General features: G+C 38.0%; 2 protein-coding genes across 6 annotated transcripts in view; one reads left to right on the forward strand and one right to left on the reverse strand.

Moving 5' to 3' along the window:
• Nucleotides 1–16053, reverse strand: part of DNAJC24 (DnaJ heat shock protein family (Hsp40) member C24) — a 940502-nt gene that overhangs the window by 459510 nt on the left and 464939 nt on the right. The gene's annotated exons all lie outside the window — the stretch shown is intronic.
• LOC126936347 (doublecortin domain-containing protein 1) overlaps nucleotides 1–16053 on the forward strand; it is a 404995-nt gene that overhangs the window by 313002 nt on the left and 75940 nt on the right. The gene's annotated exons all lie outside the window — the stretch shown is intronic.

Consider the following 16053-nt stretch of genomic DNA (forward strand, 5'->3'; position numbering starts at 1 on the left):
GAGATTTAATTCTTAGGCACACATGTGTTCAAAATATTATATCTCCCTGGTGAATTGAAACTTCTATTATTTTGTAGAAACTGTCACTAGCTCTAGTAAAAGTCTCATTTATCCAGTACTAATAGAAACATTCCAACTTTCTTTTGGTTATTATTTTCCTAGTATATCTTCCTTCCACCCTTTCCTTTCTGTGTTTATATGTTCTGTTTTAGAGGGGCTCCCAGTAATCAGCATATAGTTCATTTAAAAATTTTATCTGGCAATTTTTGTCTGTAAAGTATTTGGTCTTTTCTATGTGTTGCAATTACAAGTGTGCATTGTATTTGGATTATTATGTGCTTTCTATTTGTCCTGGCTTTTCTGTTTTTTCTCCTCACCCCATTCTTGTGTTCTTTTAGACCAATTTTTTTTCTCATTACATTTTCCCTGTCAACTAGTTTGGAAATTATACCCTCTATTTTCATTCTGTTTATTTCTGAACATTTTAGCTTGCATACCTAAATGATCAAAGTCTAAAGTTAACAAATATTTTAATTTGTTACTTTCTTCTCTCAAATAATCCAATCATATGATTTGTGACTTATATGCTATTATTATAATATAGTGTAATTTTATATTTTAATAATTTTCCATGAGATCATTTTTAGAGTTATCCCCAATTTTTCATCTTTCTGGTTATAATTTCTTCTTACCTTCCAGTCCTTCCACCTGGGCTACTTTATTTTAGCTGAATACAACCTTCTTTTAGTTACTGTCAGCAAGCTCTTCTCATTTTTACTTATCTGAAAATGTCTTTATTTTGCCCTCATTCATATAAGGTATTTTCACATAGCAAAGCAAATACATCATCACGGACTTCTTTCCATTGTCATTATGGAGAGGTCAGCTATCACTCTAAATGTATTCCCGTGTAGGTATCTATCTTTTTTCTCTGGTTGGTTTTAATATCTTCTCTCCTTTCTGGTATTCCACAGTTTCAGCACAATGTATCTGGGAGCAGATTTCTTTTATTTATCATCCTTCAGATTCTAAGATTCTTTGGGGTTCTTGAATCTGTGGATTGGCATCTCGCAGAATTTCTGGAAAATTATTACCTATCAACTCTTCAAATATTTTCTCTCTTATATTCTCCCACTCCCTTATTTTTTCTTTAAAAATTTATTTATAATTATTATGGATACATCATAGTTATACATAATTTATGAGATACATGTGATATTTTGATACAGGCATATCACATAGTGTGTAGTGATAAAATCAGCGTAATTAGAGTATCCATCACCTCAAGCATTTATCATTTCTTTGCTTTAGGAACATTCCATTTCTACTGTTTTGGTTATTTAAAAATATACAGTAAATTGTTGTTTAGTCATTCTATCATGCTACTGACTACGAGATCTTATGCATTCTATCTAAACTGTAGGTTTGTACCTATTAAATAACCTCCCTTTATTTGCTCCTCCCCACTACCCTTCCCAGCCTCTGGCAACCATCATTCTAGTCTCTATCTCCATGAGTTAAATTTTATTTATTTTTTTGCTCCTACGTGTGAGTGAAAACGTGCAATATTTGTCTTTTTGTGCTTGGCTTATTTTACTTAACAAAATGTCCTCCAGCGCCATCTGTGTTGTTACAAATGACAGGACTGCATTCTTTTTTATGGCTGAAATACTTCATTGTGTATACATACAACATTTTCTTTATCCATTCATCTGTTGATGAATACTTAGGTTGATTCTATATTTTGCCTATTATGAATAGTGCTGAATAGTGCTGCAATAAACAAGGGAATGCAGACATTTCCTTGATGTATTGATTTCCTTTCTTTTGCATGTATATACAATAGTGGTATTACTGGAACATATGGTAGTTCTATTTTTAGTTTTTAGAGGAACCTCCACACTGTTTCCATAATGGCTGTACTAATTTACATTCCCACCAACAGTGTAGGGTTGGTGGGAGAAAAGGTTTCTCTTTCTTCTTATTCTCACCAGCATTCATTATTGTCTTTCTTTTGGATAAAATTCATTTTAACTGGGGTGAGATGATGCTTCATTGCAGTTTTGATTTTCATTTCTCTGATGATTAGTGATATTGAGCATTTTTACATATACTTGTTTGCCATTTGTATGTCTTCTTTTAAGAAATGTCTATTCAGCTCTTTTGCCCGTTTTTTTTTTTGGGGGGGGGTTATTTTTTACATTATACTTTAAGTTCTAGGGTACATGTGCACAACGTCCAGGTTTGTTAAATGCACATACACATGCCATGGTGGTTTGCTACACCCATCAACCCATCATCTACATTAGGTATTTCTCCTAACGCTATCCCTCCCCTAGCCACCCACCTCCCGACAGGCCCCAGTGTGTGATGTTCCCCTCCCTGTGTCCATCTGTTCCCATTGTTCAACTCCCACTTATAAGTGAGAACATATGGTGTTTGGTTTTCTGTTCTACGGTTTGTGTGATGAGAATGATGGTTTCCAGCTTCATCCATGTCCCTGCAAAGGACAAGAACTCATCCTTTTTTATAGCTGCATAGTATTCCATGGTGTATATGTGCCACATTTTCTTTATTCAGTCTATCATTGATGGGCATTTGGGTTGGTTTCAAGTCTTTGCTATTGTGAACCATGCCGCAGTAAACATACATGTGCATGTGTCTTTATAGTAGAATGATTTATAATTCTTTGGGTATATACCCAGTAATGGGATTGCTGGGTCAGATGGTATTTCTGGTTCTAGATCCTTGAGGAATCACCAAAATGTCTTCCACAATGGTTGAACTAATTTACACTCCCACCAACAGTGTAAAAGCATTCCTATTTCTCCACATCCTCTCCAGCATCTGTTGTTTCCCGACTTTTTAATGATTGCCATTCTAACTGGCATGAGATGGTATCTCATTGTGGTTTTGATATGCATTTCTCTAATGACCAGTAATGATGAACTTTATTTCATATATTTGTTGGCTGCATAAATGTCTTCTTTTGAGAAGTATCTGTTCATATCCTTCACCCGCTTTTTGATGGGGTTGTTTGCTTTTTTCTTGTAAATTTGTTTAAGTTCTTTGTAGATTCTGGATATTAGCCTTTTGTCAGTGGATAGATTGCAAAAATGTTCTCCCATTCTCTAGGTTGCCTGTTCACTCTAATGATAGTTTCTTTTGCTTTACAGAAGCTCTTTAGTTTAATTAGAACCCATTTGTCTATTTTGGCTTTTGTTGCGTTGCTTTTGGTGTTTTAGTCATGAAGTCTTTGCCCATGCCTATGTCCTGAATGATATTACCTAGGTTTTCTTCTAGGGTTTTTATGGTGTTAGGTCTTAAGTTTAAGTCTTTAATCCATCTTGAGTTAATTTTTGTATAAGGAGTAAGGAAGGGGTCCAGTTTCAGTTTTCTATATATTGCTAGCCAGTTTTCCCAACACCATTTATTAAATAGGGAATCCTTTCCCCATTGCTTATTTTTGTCAGGTTTGTCAAAGATCAGATGGTTGTAGATGTGTGGTGTTATTTCTGAGGTCTCTGTTCTGTTCCAGGTCTATATATCTGTTGTGGTATCAGTTCCTTGCTGTTTTGGTTACCGTTGCCTTGTAGTATAGTTTGAAGTCAGGTAGCATGATGCCTCCAGCTTTGTTCTTTTTGCTTAGGATTGTCTTGGCTATGAGGGCTCTTTTTTTGGTTCTGTATGAAATTTAAAGTAGTTTTTTCTACTTCTGTGAAGAAAGTCAATGGTAGCTTGATGGGGAGAGCATTGAATCTATAAATTACTTTTATAATTTTCATGATTTTGATTCTTTCTATCAATGAGCATGGAATGTTTTTCCATTTATTTGTGTCCTCTCTTATTTCCTTAAGCAGTGGTTTGTAGTTCTCCTTGAAGAGGTTCTTCACATCCCTTGTAAATTGCATTCCTAGGTATTTTATTCTCTTAGTAGCAATTGTGAATGGGAGTTCACTTATGATTTGGCTCTCTGTTTATCTATTATTGGTGTATAAGAATGCTTGTGATTTTTGCACATAGATTTTGTATCCTGAGACTTTGCAGAAGTTGCTTATCAGCTTAAGGAGATTTTGGGCTGAGATGATGGGGTTTTCTAAATATACAATCATGTTATCTGCAAACAGAGACAATTTGACTTCCTCTCTTCCTATTTTAATACCCTTTATTTCTTCCTGTTGCCTGATTGCCCTGGGCCAGCCACTTCCAATACTATGTTGAATAGGAGTGGTGAGAGAGGGCATACTTGTCTCATGCCAGTTTTCAAAGGAAATGTCCGTTCAGCTCTTTTGCCCATTTTTTTGTTAGGTTATTTGATTTTTTTTTCCTATTTTTTGAGCTTCTTATGCATTCTAGTTATTAGTCCCTTCTCAGATGTGTCATTTGCAAATATTTTCTTCCATTCTGTGGGTTGTCTCTCTACTTTGTTGCTTGTTTCTTTTGCTGTGCAGAAGCTTTTTTAGCTTGACGTGATCCCATGTTTTCATTTTTGCTTTGGTTTCCTGTGCTTTTGTGGTATTACTCAAGAAATTCCTCCCAGACTATTCTTGTCCTGAAGTTACTTCTTAATGTTTTCTTCTAATAGTTTCATAAGTTTACATCTTAGATTTGAGAATTTAATTCATTTTGAGTTTATTTTTGCATATGTTGAGAAGTAGGAGTCTAGTTTCATTCTTCTGTTTATGGAGATCCATTTTCCCCCAGCACCATTTATTGAAGAAGGTGTCCTTTTCCCAGGGTATGTCCTTAGCATATTTGACAAAAATGAGTTCACTGTAAATGCATGAATTTATTTATGGGCTATCTAGTCTATTCTTTTAGTCTATGTGTTTTTATGCCAGTACCATGCTATTTTGGTTACTATAGCTTTGTAGTATATTTTCAAGTCAGGTAATGCTTCACTCTGTTCTTTATAGAAATCTGATTAGGTGCACACAAGACCTTCTTATTTTGACTTCCATGCCTCTTAACTCCTCTTTAATATTTTTTATCTCTTTGTATCTTTATGATACACTTTTGCATCCTATTTTCAGACATTTTTCTTCCAGATTATTTTCTCTTCATCTTCGTCTAATATTATTTAAACTCCAAGGATCAACCTGTGATATGAATCCCCAATGATTATTTTTCTTCACACAGTGAAAATGTTTGAGATAGTCCATTTTACTTGCAACATCCTGGAAAAGTATTATTTACGGTTTACCTTTTCAGTGAAATTTAGCCTGTTGTGATTCTTGTTTTATGAAGGGAGATGGTCTCCTATTAGATCTTCTTCCTTGGCTGACCTCTGGAATTTGTTTCCTGAGCCCTTCCTCTGCAAGATCAAATTCCATTCAGATAAAAGCTAGGTTCAGCATTCTGCTTATCTCTCTGGATCTCTAGTATGTATTATTTTATTTCTAGGTCAATGGCACAGTCTAAAAGATTTTTTAGAAATAATTTATCCTGACTTTTTAGTTGTTTGCAGCAGAGAGTCAATCAACTTGTCCATTTTGTCATATTTTCTGGTCTCAACCAAGTTTTTATTCTTTCCTCTTAAAAATCCGGATCCCTTGTGCTTTCTCACTGATTGAATCAATGAGTTGCAGCACTTTTAATAATGAACAGAGGGAGTCTGAAGCCAAGAAGTCATTGCTTTGGCCCCTAAAGATGTTCTTAAACTTAGACTGTAGTGAAGCAGCATTCTGGAAAACTGAGTTTTGTTAAAAAAAAAAAAAAAAAAAAAAAAAAAAAAAAAAAGAGTTCTTCAAAATAGCAGAAGCCTTGTGCTGGACAGCCTAAGCCAATGGCTGGATGAATTCATGTTTGAACCTCAGGGTTTGAGGGCCAACATGGAGCCAAGGGTGAAGGGGTGGCATAGAGAGACAAGGAGGCCCAGCATGAGCCAAGAAAAAAGACTGTGAGTTGCACTGATTTTTCTACAGAGGTTCAAGGAGGATGAGGCTAAAAGCAGAGATCAGGCAGGATAACGTACACCTCTGCTGGTGGTAAGCAGGTGCCAGCAGGTTGTCTAGTAGCCAGAGAGGGCAAGAGGCATGTCCTTAGAGGCCTCTGAGAATCCAGGACATGACAAGTACCTAAATATGGACACTGTGGACCTCTTTCCCAATGGTATATGATTTATTGAGCTTTCATCTGAACTCTGAAACCATCTTCAGGGGGAAAAGTGTATCTTTGAAAGAAAACAACAGTCCTGTTAAGAAGTTTGAACCTTCAATTTGATTGAATAGGTAGTCAAAAGGACAGAGCTAAAACATGAACAAAAAAAGAGGCTGTTTTAAATAGGCAGAAACTGGGACACTTCTAGTTGGAATATCAAGCTTCCCACCCACCTAATGGATGGACAGTGAATAGAGATGCCTCACAAGAAGAGACTTTCTTATGTAGGGAAAGAGAAAAAATTATAATTATTACAAATTTCATAGATTGTGCATATCTATCTCTCTATGGATGGATGGATGGATGGATAGATAGATAGATAGATAGATAGATAGATAGATAGATAGATAGATTTTTGAGATGGAGTTTCGCTCTTGTTACCCTGGCTGAAGTGCAATGGCATGATCTTGGCTCATTGCAACCTCTGCCTCCTAGGTTCAAGCGATTCTCCTGCCTCTGCCTCCCAAGTAGCTGGGATTACAGGCATGTGCCACCACACCTGGATAATTTTGTATTTTTAAGAGGGATGGGGTTTCACTATGTTGGTCAGGTTGGTCTTGAACTCCTGACCTCAAGTGATCCACCTGCCTCAGCTTCCCAAAGTGCTGGAATTGCAGGCATGAGCCACTGCACCTGACCAATATTGTGCATACATATATTTAACTTGGCATAAAAGTACAAGTAATTCGGTTAATTAATTGATTTAAGTGATTAATGGTAATTATATCAGAAAACCTAAGTGAACAAAGTTCCTTTTGTTTATTTTTTTTATTTTTTATTTATTTATTTTTTTTGAGACAGAGTCTCATTCTGTCGCCCAGGCTGGAGTGCAGTGGCGCAATCTCGGCTCACTGCAAGCTCCGCCTCCCGGGTTCACGCCATTCTTCTGTCTCAGCCTCCAGTGGAGCTGGGACTATAGGCACCCGCCACCGCACCCAGCTAATTTTTTGTATTTTTAGTAGAGACGGGGTTTCACCGTGTTAGCCAGGAAAGTCTCTATCTCCTGACCTCGTGATCCGCCCGTCTCGGCCTCCCAAAGTGCTGGGATTACAGGCGTGATCCACCGCGTCCGGCCCAAAGTTCATTTTAATATTTACCTTAAAAATGACATTTTTGGCCAGGCGCGATGGCTCACGCCTGTAATCCCAGCACTTTCGGAGGCTGAGGCGGGCGGATCACGAGGTCAGGAGTTTGAGACCAGCCTGACCAACATGGTGAAACCCCGTCTCTACTAAAAACACAAAAATTAGCCGGACATAGTGGCAGATGCCTGTAGTCCCAGCTACTGAGGAGGCTGAGGCAGCAGAATTGCTTGAACCCAGGAGGCAGAGGTTGCAGTGAGTCGAGATCAGGCCACTGCACTCCAACCTGGGAGACAGAATGAGACTCCATCCCCTGCCCCCATAAAAAGACATTTTTGTTGATGGTCTTTCATTTGACAATTACATGATCTTAGGCATGAATACAAACTACTTCAAAGTTCTCTAGGCTATTCAAACAGAACCATAGCTTTTGTGTGGAGTAGATAAGTTACTGTACCCCAACAAAATTTTCAGTTTACAAGGAAACTGAAAGGAAAGAACTAAGGCACTATAGTAGCTAAAGATAGACAAGTTGACCATGTATTTCAAAATGACTCAGTCTAACGGTCCTCCTACTTCTTGAAATGTCTGAGGAAGAGAAGAGAATACTTACCAAGCAGGGAAACTCAGATAGCTCTTTTAAAATTAAGTACAGTGTATTTCACTTAAAGTCTGAATCCATCTTATTTGAAGGAACCATATTTTCTTCCAGTCCTATTTTCAGGCAATTGATTTTTTTTAGCAAAACAAGCTCTATTTCAGTGAACAGTTACATGCAATTCATATTTTGGCTGGAAAGCTTTCCATATAAATAAACTGTGATTAGGAAATGCGACATTCATATTGTGGCATTCAGAATACTTTGGGTACCATAAGCATAAATAATAATTTTATACCAGATTTAAGTTTCCAGTTTTACTATTTATTTGACCATTATTTATTATATATTTAGGCGATGCAGACAGAGTAAGGAAGGAGATAGACATGGTTCCTAACTGTGAAGCTTACAGATTAAGAAGTATAAGCTATGAGTCAACAAGGAAGAAACCAGAAAAGGAAGGAGACAGAGTTGATGAATAAAGGAGAAGGAAGGGAGAGAGAAGAAACTCACAGAAAAAGTTTGGTGTCCCAGAAATCAAGGCTATTCATTGAGCCAGTTTATTTAGTTATAACGCCACTATGAAGAAAGATTAACTGGGCTGACTGTCTAAATGGGCCTGAAAATTAAGTAAAAATACTAAATCTAGGAAAACTATCTAACAACACCCTGAGTGAGACTCTAATTCTCTTGTTAGTTCCTTAACGAGAAACTTTCAAAATAGAATGACTAATGGAAGACTTAAGGAAGTATGTACAATATAGAAATATGGAATTATCTTGGTAATGTCTCAAACTGCATTAATACCAAAGAGGTACCTCTCAGTGGTGACAGCTGCTTTGAGAACTGATTTCATGCTGTCCTCACTTTTAAAAATTATTCATACTAAAAGGCAATTGATAATATTTTTATGAACAAATAGCATTTAATATATCTAGGGATATCAGTATTTTTAAAATATAGTAAAGCTTTATTGAAAACCAAGATTAATAAATTCTTTTGGTTTCTTTTGTGACGAAGTTCACTGGAAAAAAATTAGAGGAACTCAAGTTATTTTCTCACTCCGTGGGAGAAAAGTTGTGAATTGAGAAATTGTGCTTCTAAACACTTAAAGGTAAGGAGCAATGGATTTTCATATTCAAGGAAGAAATTGTGGTAAAAAGTAAGATTAAAAAGATGTAAGATTTTGGAATGAGCTGTTGGATAGTTATTTTAAAATATCTAAATTAAAATATATCCATTTGGATGGGCCGTGCCAGACAGAAGAAAGTTAAAAGTGTATTACTCTGTTGAGAGATGTAATAAGTAACTACCAGAGTAAAGAGGGGGGGAAAAGGAGACATGGGAAGGCTCAGGAGAGAACATTGAAGAATATATTATATTGTTAATAGCAAATAGATAAAGGAGGATGAATATAGTTATGAAACTTAGATTGCTGGTTAAGAGCTGGACTCCCAAAACAAACACATGCTGTCTCTGTTATGAGAGAGAGATGAAAAAGAAAAAGAATGATCAATTTAAGGGAGCACCATAGCTCATCTAGGATCTCCTAACAGTGGAGCTGTGAAATAGAGCAGTGTGAACACACAGAAAACCAATAAAGACATGAATGGGAACATAAGAATTCCAACTGAGAAACTGGAGGGAGAAGAACCAGCACTCCAGTCAGTTTAATTACATATCTGTACTTTTTGTTGTCCTTCATTATCCCAACACCATATTTCTCTATGTCTATGAAGGACAGAATGAAAGTGCCTGAAACACCAGAACAAGAATTAAAGCAGCTTAAAGGAAGAAGCAACAGTAGTACTTAGCATTTGTAAAGTTTTGAAACCCAAGTTAACTTTTTAATCTCATTTAATTGGATTTCTGTGATGCCTCACACTAAAAAGAGAAGACTCTTGGGCTTCCTTCATCTTACTGGAAAGTAGAGGAAGCCATCCAAAGACAGCAGTATTTCAGTAGTGCCAGAGCCAATGTCTGCAGATGCTATCACTTGTCATGGGACAAATTGGAAGTGAGAAAATGTAGAAATAGCTAGGAGCTAAGACAGCACACTTCAGATATGTTCATCAGAAATATAGCATACTTGAGATATTGAAAAAAAACATTTCCACACCCTAAATCTATGAATCGACATGTATCAGACAAAACATGAAGGAGAATCTTGTTTCTTTTGCCTTTCCCTGCCATGGTTCAGAAAGAAAGAGAGATATATTAGCTATTTTACACCAAGACTTAAATGCAACAGTAATTTTCTAATGAGATTCCCTCACCATCTCTGTCACCTGCCCAGTCCTTGCTTCATAATCTTTTATGACTAAAACTAGTATAAAAGTTGATTTTCTCCATCAACTAAATTGTTTAATATCTCCGCTGTAGAATAGTTATAGACAAATCCCAAACATACTTATTGAAGTTATGTGACTCCATCCCACTACCTCCCTTTATACAACAGGCCAATTTCAAATAAAAATACACAATGAGGTTGTCATAACCTTTGATAATTTATTCTCAGTAACCATAATAAGAAAAAACAGCCCCATGTTGCTCCATTCATAGATAGCAGACACTTATCTAAATAAACACTTGATTGTCTAGCCTTGCAATATTATTTGTGTACTGGTGAAAGATTCTCAGTTAGGTTTAAGAATAAAATAAAACTTCTTTAGTTCAAATTTTTCTTATTTAGAATTGTGTTAAGTCACCCTTATTGTCTGTTACTGTTGTTAACATGTTTACCAAGCAAAATATTCTAGTGAAAATATAAAGGAAAAAACGTTTAAACTGAAATCATTCTTCTCATCAGATTCTTAAACACTTATTTATACTGCTTTCTCCTAATTAAATGCAATTAATGGTATTTATGCACTCATCTCACAAATTTGTGCATCATGATTAGATGCTTTTTCAGTAATATTCACAATTTTCAGAACTTTCTTTGTAATTTATTTAAAACACTTTCTACAATATAGTTGCAAGATTCAAGAACTTTTCAGGGAATGTAAGTTAATATAATAATGTATATCATCCTAGCTTTTAAAAATTACTAGCTTTGGAAATTTTAGATTGACTAGGGAAGGCTTCATTGAGGTAATATTTGAGTAAAGACCAGAAGAACAAGCAGATCTCTAGGAAAAGAGCATGCCAGGAAATGTAAACAATTTAGATGATGTGTTTAAGGGACACTGCGGTAAAATATGACAGAAGCAGTGTGAGTGAGGGAGAGGGCAGCAGGGCATAAGATCAGAGAGAAAATAGGGGATACTGATCATGCAGGGACTTCCAGGTCATTATAAGGCCTTAGGCTCTTAGTCTGAGATAGAAAGCCATGGGAGGGTCTGGAGCAGAGCAGTGATATGCTCTGACTTAAGGATAAATAGGATAATTATGACAATAGAGTAAAATAGGTTGAGGTAGAAACAGGAATAAGCAGTTAGAAGGCTTTTGCATTCTCTAAATGAGAAGAAATAATTTCTTGAACCACGATGGTAGGAATGGAGGTGATGAAAAGTAGTTAGTCCTTGATATAGGGTCCTTGATATAGGGTCCTTGATATAGTCTAATAATGCAAGCACGTTTTACTGATGGATTAAGTTAAAACTAAATAGCTAAAATAATTTTATAAGACCATATATTAGAAATTTACAAAGATGTTTTAACTAACTTGTGAGACAAAGAAGAAAGCATAATGAAAATTTTAAAAAGGAAATATTTAGAATCAAAGCAAAAGGTGTGAGATTCAGCTAAAGCATACCTGAAGGAAATTTATAGCCCTAAATGCTTGTATTAAAATGGAAAAGAGGCTAAAAATTAATGAGATAAGCATCTGTTCTGCCAATGGTGACAGAATGAGGTCAAAGAATTAGAAGGAAAGAAATAGTAAATTATAAGAGCAGAAACTGATACAATAGATGATTCATATAAACCAGAGTCATCAAAGTCAAATTTAGGTTCTTTGAAAATATTAATAAAATCGACATAATTGGCAAAACTGATTAAGATAAAAAATAATAATATTAAAAATGTTATCAAAACTCCAGGGGTTCAATCTAGGTCCTGCTGCTTGCCACACAGAAAGTCAATCACTGAGACAACCAGTATTGCCAGGGAGGAAGGCTTTAATCTCATTTAATTGGGCTGCAGCCAAGGACATGGGAGATCAGTTTCAAATCTATTTCCCTGGCCAATTAAAATTAGGCGTTTATATAGCAGGAAAGAAACACAACCATGTATGGAAAAACAGGAACTAGGGAGAGGTAAAGAAGAGGGATTGGTCAACAGGAAGCAGGTGGTTGGTTAGGCAATCATGACAACTGGGGGTCTGGCATCTCATTGTCCAGATACAGTGATCTGGTATGTTTTAATTCCTTGATGCTATCTGGGAGGCCTGATGGTTGGCTTCCTGAGAAAGGAACTCAGATAAGACAAATGTAACTTTCTCAAGTTTCAAGACTGGAAGGGTAAATTTCTATGTTTATTTGAGAGAAACAATTAACATAAGTTCTATGGGATAACTGGGCCAGTTTCAAGAATAAAAGACATGAATATAGAAACTGAGCGATTCAGAAGATCATAAAAGAATATTACAAGTAACTTTGTAATATAGTAGCTTAAAGTAGCTTAAAGCTTATAGCAGCTTAAATAAATAAAATGGCCAAATTTCTGGACAAAAGTAATATAACAAAATGGACCCAAGAAGAGACAGAAAGCCTAAATAGTCCAATAACCATAGAAAAAATAGAATCTATAGTCAAAATTTCCACACAAAAATAATTTTATGATCTAATAGTTTTACTGACAAATTCTACTAAACGTAGGAAACAAATATTTTAGAATATAAGAAAAGAAGTGTGAGAAAACATTTTAAATGGTCCATTTTCAAGACACGATAAATCTAAGTACTGGCAGCCAGCCTGCAAATGTAACAAACTGCTGGGCTCATGCACCTAGAAGGTCACAATAAGCAAACAAAATGTAGAGGTGGGGTCAGCTCATTAAAGAGAAGAAAGTTTCATTATTGGGAAATTGAAACTTAATTAAGAGGGGAAAGGGATGGTTTATAACCTTATAAGGGGAATAATGACACTTAGGCAACATTCGGGAAGATTTTAACCCCATAGTTCTCAACCAGTGAGGAACTGGGAGAGGGACTTGTGTGGTGAGAGATAAATTACCTGTTGTGACTGCCCCAATGTGCCTGCTCATCAGACACCTGATCTTTCTTTTTTTTTTTTTTTTTTTTTTTTTTTTTTTTTTTTTTTTGAGACAGAGTCTCGCTCTGTCGCCCAGGCTGGAGTGCAGTGGCCAGATCTCAGCTCACTGCAAGCTCCGCCTCCCGGGCTCACGCCATTCTCCTGCCTCAGCCTCCCGAGTAGCTGGGACTACAGGCGCCCGCCACCTCGCCCGGCTAGTTTTTTGTATTTTTTAGTAGAGACGGGGTTTCACCGTGTTAGCCAGGATAGTCTCGATCTCCTGACCTCGTGATCCACCCGTCTCGGCCTCCCAAAGTGCTGGGATTACAGGCTTGAGCCACCGCGCCCGGCCGACACCTGATCTTTCAAGACTGTTATTAAAAAGTCTAACTTTTGCAGTTCTTTGTGCCTCTAAGTCCATTCTTTGGGTTTGGACGGGTGAGTGTGTTTCTCACAACCTGGTGGCCCATCCAGGATCTCTGTACCTGCATGGAGTGGGACTCCAGCCAAGAGGGGAGAAGTGTCCCACTCAATTTAGGTGGCCTGCTGTGTCCAGGTGTCCCAGCTCCCCACTGAAGCCATAGATAAACCCGAGACTGTTACTCAGGAGACAGTGGAGGTAACACAGGGAGAATAGCAAGCACCACGGCAACCAGGCAACCTTGTGCATGAGCCAAGGTAGGAAAATTGGACTATACGTACTGCCTTGGTGGTTGGGCATTTTCGGAGGTTGAGTATGTGTGTCTGAGACATATCCTAGATACAAAGCAAGTGCAGAGTCCCAATCTGTGGTTCCATTATCCCGCGAGGGAAACAGCTGGAGACAGACGAAGCAGTTGATTCACAGGGTATAAAAGAAACATCCAAGAAGGGGGTTGAGTACACAGGAAAACTCAGACATGAGGACCAGCTGAAAATGGGAAGCAAAAATTCTAGGCCTAGGGAACAAAGGAAGGAGGGAGCCAATGTGGCCACCTCCAATATCCCTGCAGATAATTCATAGGGAAGGATGTTACAGGCTTGGGGAAATAATCCCCAAACCAGGAATAAGGAAAAACAAAAAATGATAAAGTATTGCTGTTTTATCTGGCCCAAAGACCCCATTAGTAAGCCTTCAGTCATTTAGCCTAAGTTTGGCTCAGATGAGGATTGGGTGTGTCAAGCTTTAATTCTCTATGTGAATAATAAAACCCCATCCTCACAAGAAGAGATAGGTTATGCTGTCTGCTGGATCAAGTAATTAGCCCCCATGGTCCCGCTCAAAGAAGAAAGGGAAAAAGGGATAAAGTAAGAAAGGAAAATTAGAAAGAGAAAGGGGAAGGAAACAGCAAATGTAGAGGGCCAGAGAGGGACAGAAAGAGTTAAGTTGCTGACCCTGAAGGCAGGGGAGAGCCAGCTGCACAGCTGTGTGTGAGAGCTGGCTGCTAAAAACTTTTGATAAAAGCTGCTGCTGAAGCTTTGTCGTTTCAGCAGAGCTGTCTGTCTTTGCAGACAGACAGGAGGGAGCCAGGGCACAGCACGGCTTGGCTTGTGTTCAGAGAGAGAAAGAGGAAGAAACTGAGTGTAAGGGAGAAAGGAAACAGGAGATTATAGAGAGAGAGATAGAAGGAGAAAAATGAACGAGAGACTGGAAAAGACAGATCAAAGAGAGACACAGAAGGTGAGACTGGGTAGAAAAATAATGTAAAAGGAAGGAAGAGTAGAAGAGGAAGTGAGAGGATATGGAGAGGTTGGCAGGGCTCAGGGAAGGTTCTGGAGGTTCAAGCAACAAGGAGGTGCAGGGAAAGGGTGCAGTGAGGCCACTGAGGAGGGACAGAGCCCAGGAACTGGCAGATGCAAGTGAGAAAGCGATGTGGAGGAGAGTTTAGGATTAGGCTGCTTGAAGAGTAGTGGTTTGCCTACAGCAAAGTAGCTGTTTGTCAGCAGGCAGTAGAAAGGATTCAGGTTATGGAAGGGTAAATGGATGAGATAACCATTAAGGATTTTGTTGTTGTTTTCCTGAGAGGCTGTAAGTCCACCTGGGGCAGCTGTCAGTAAGGCTGCAGAAGGGTTGGGGGGCTACATAAGGAAGATAAAGTAGAAACTGCAGAAGATTGATGGATGGAATGAAAAACCAATTGAGGAATTACTGAGGGAAGCTCAGAAGGTCTTTGTAAGGAGAGAGGAAGAGAAGCAGAAACAAAAAGCGAAAATCATGGTTTCCACTGTGGAAGAGGTAGTCAGGAAAAGGTTAGATCAAGATCTCCCTCGAAGGAGACAAGGGAATGACAGATTTCGACACAGAGAAAGAAGGGAAATGCAGGGAAAAGCTCCTAAGACTATGAGTGGATGTTACAAGTGTGGAAAGCCTGGGCATTTTTAGAGAGAATGTCCTGAATGGAAGAAAAGAAGAAACGCTCATCATGACCGTTGATGAAGACTGGGGAAGTCAGGGGTTCCTTCTGAGTAGGTCCCACCAAGAACCCTTGATAAATTTGGAGGTGGGACCTGAGGGAGGAAAAGTGACACTTTGGGTTAATACTGGCGTGGCTCGCTCCTCCCTAATTCACCAACCAAGGGGTGCAGAACTCCACCCAGTAGGGAAAATTGACACTATCAGGGGTGAGAGGGGAGGGATTTGAGGTTCTGATATTTAAGAAAATGTTAATTGGGACCACAACAAGTTGAGGGGTCACTCTTACATGTTTCTGAAGCAGGAACTAACCTCCTGGGTAAAATCATAGTTGTGAGATTGGGTTTAGGATTAGGAATAGAGGAAGGACAAATAAAGGTAATGATGGGCCTCCTAACAGAGGAGGAGGAAAGAAAAGTTAATCCCCTTGTGTGGGTTGGGAAGGCAACAGGGGAGGGCTAAAAATCACACCCTTACAGATTGAACTAAAACAACCATGAGAAGTAGTTTGCAGGAACAATATCGCATTGCTATTGAAGGGAGAAAAGATCTCCCACCAGCAATGGAGGGATTGATTAAAAATGGGCTATTAGAACCTACATATCACCATAAAATATTCCTTTGTGT

The sequence above is a fragment of the Macaca thibetana genome, chromosome 14 (assembly GCF_024542745.1).
Source record: "Macaca thibetana thibetana isolate TM-01 chromosome 14, ASM2454274v1, whole genome shotgun sequence".
Classification (NCBI taxonomy): Eukaryota; Metazoa; Chordata; class Mammalia; order Primates; family Cercopithecidae; genus Macaca; species Macaca thibetana.